A 2,964-nucleotide genomic window follows, 5' to 3' on the forward strand; every position below is an offset into this window, starting at 1 on the left:
TCCCTCTGCTCCTTTAATATGCTCTGTAAAACCTACCTGCTTAACCAAGCTTTTGGTCATCTGTCCTAATAGCTCCTTATCTGGCTTGGTGACAAATTTTGTTTGACAATCGCTCCTGTGTTACTACGCTAAAGGCACTATACCAATGCAAGTTGTTGTTGTAGCTGGCCTGGTATGGCGCGAGCAGTGACAGATATGATGGGTGAAAATAGCTTCCATCTGTGCTTAATTTTGTGAGACACTTAAAATGTGAGCCAGATGTCATATTTCAGAGCGGTCAATTGTCCTCAGGTGGGTCACCTTGTCCATTAAGCTCCAGTGGCCTATTGGATAAGGCACTGGTCCTCTTAAACCACGGATTGTGGGTTCAAGTTCCATCTGAGATGATGATGTTTAAAGATTGACAATATGGCGGTGGTTTTATAGGGCAAGTGGTGAAAGGTACAGCCAGGTGGGGAGGCTGCCATCACCTGTGAGACAAGTTTGAATCCACAATCCTTGGATTAGGAGACCAGTGCCTTATCGCTCACCGAACCTCCCACCCAGATCGCCAGCTGGGAGATAATCTTATCCTTCCCATCCCACTCACCCCTGACCCTGTGGACTCCGCCAGCAGATCAGCTATCACCGCCCCTCTCCACAACTAATCCGGAATATCCAATCACTTGTGAACAAGGTTCTTACCACCCATTGGGCTCATTGTCTGTGATTGCATTGACATCACGGCCTTGATGGAATCTTGGCTCATGGGTAATGACACCTTCCTGTTAATGAAGCCTTGCCGTCCAGCTATACCTTCCACCACTGGCCCTGATTAAACCTTCGATCGTGTCAATCTTAAAAAACACAGCACCCCAGATGGGACTTGAACCCACAATCCCTGGCTTAGGAGGCCAGTGCTTTATCCATTAGGCCACTGGGGCTGAATACAAAAAGCAGCCCACCTGAGGGCAATTGACCGCTCCGAATTGTGACATCAGCCTCACAGTTTCAGAGTCTTAGAAAGATAAGCACAGATGGGAGCTATTTTCACCCATCATATCTGTCACTGCTCGCGCCATACCAAAGCCATCTACAACAACAACTTGCATTGGTATAGCGCATTTATCGTAGTATCACAGAAGCGATTGTCAAACAAAATTTGACACCAAGCCACATAAGGAGCTATTAGGACAGATGACCAAAAGCTTGGTTAAAGAGGGAGGTTTTATAGAGCATCTTAAAGGAGGAGAGAGAGGTAGCGAGGGGGAGATATTTCGGGAGGGAATTCCAGAGCTTAGCGCCCGGGCAGCTGAAGACACGGCCGTTGATGAAACGAAGGAAAAAGGAAAAAAGACTTGTATTTATATAGCGCCTTCCATGACCTGGACATCCCAAAGCGCTTTCCAGCCAATGAAGCACTTTTTGAAGTGTAGTCACTGTTGTAATGTAGGAAATGCAGCATCCAATTTGCGCACAGCAAGCTCCCACAAGCAGCAACGTGATAATGACCAGATAATCTGTTTCAGTGATGCTGGCTGAGGGATAAATATTGATCACAGGACACCGGGGAGAACACCCTTACTCTTCTTTGAAATAGAGCCATGGGATTGTTTGCCATGGCATCAGGCCAAACATGGGCACGGAAACCTCATGCTGATTACCACCTACCGCCCTCCAGTCAATGTCCATCACCAAAGGTGGCTCGGTACCACCACTACTGACCGAGCTGGTCAAGTTGCCAGACTGGGCCTGTGGCAGGTGGTGAGAGAACCAACATGAGGGAAAACCTAATTGCCCAAAGCACCAACTTGCCAAGGTTTCTTCGGCAGCACCTCCCAAATCCGTGACCGCGAAGGACAAGGGTAGCAGGCACATGGGAACACGACCAGCTCCATCTTCCCCATCAAGTCACACACCGTCCTGACTTGGAACTATATCGGCCATTCCTTCATCATCGCTGGGTCGACATCCTGGAACTCCCTCCCCAACAGCACTATGGGAGTACCTTCACGACACGGACTGCAGCGGTTCAAGAAGGCAGCTCACCACCACCTTCTCAAGGGCTATTAGGGATGGGCAATAAATGTTGGCTTTGCTAGCGACGCCCAGATCCCGTGAATGACTAAAAAATTTGGAGGAAATTTCTGCTCTTACAATACTGGATGTCAGATAAATCAGAGACAGTGACGGGGTCGCGAGAGGTGGTGGTGAGGTACAGCTGGGTATCGTCACTGTACATGTGGAATGTGACATTGTATTTTCAGCTGATGTTGCCAAGGGTAGATGAGAAAAAGGAGGGGCTCAAAGATAGATCCTTGGGGGACTCCAGAGGTAACAGCGCGGGTGTGGGAAAAGAAACCATTGCAGGTGATTCTCTGGCTACGATTGGCTGGATAAGTGTGGAACCAGGCGAGTGCAGGCCCACCCAGCTGGACGATGGCGGAGAGGCGTTGTAGCATGATGGTGTGGTCAACCATACTGAAGACAAGTTGAGAAGGTTGAAGAGGGATAGTTTACCATGGACACAGACACAAAGGATGTTATTTGTGACTTTGATAAGAGCCTTTTCAGTACTGTGGCGGGGCGGAAATCTAATTGGAGGGATTCAAACATGGAGTTGAGGGAAAGATGGGCACAGATTACGGAGGTGACAGCAAGTTCAAGGACCTTGGATGAAAAGGGAGGTTGGAGATGGGCGGTAGTTTGCAAAGACAGAGGCGTCAAGAGTGTATTTTTGAGGAGATGGCGGCTGATTTGAAGGGGAGGGCGAGAGTACCTGAGGAGAAGGAACCATTTAAATATCAGCTAACATGGGGTCAGGTAGGAAAGTTGGGTGGTGAAACGCCACGGGACGTTTTACGATGTTAAAGGTGCTATATAAATGTAAGTTGTTGTTGTAGATGGCTCTGGTATGGTGCTAGCGGCAGATACGATGGGTGGAAATAGATTCCATCTGTGCTTATCTTTCTCAAACTGAAAATG

General features: G+C 48.3%; 1 non-coding gene across 1 annotated transcript; it reads right to left on the minus strand.

Annotated features, from left to right (window-relative positions):
• Window positions 1-850: 850 nt before the first annotated feature.
• On the minus strand, window positions 851-923 carry trnar-ccu (transfer RNA arginine (anticodon CCU)). Its single transcript has one exon. It is a non-coding gene; the product is annotated as a tRNA-Arg (tRNA).
• Window positions 924-2,964: the final 2,041 nt, after the last annotated feature.

The sequence above is a fragment of the Somniosus microcephalus genome, chromosome 28 (assembly GCF_052327205.1).
Source record: "Somniosus microcephalus isolate GS21.2 chromosome 28, FLI_Smic_1.0, whole genome shotgun sequence".
NCBI lineage: Eukaryota > Metazoa > Chordata > Chondrichthyes > Squaliformes > Somniosidae > Somniosus > Somniosus microcephalus.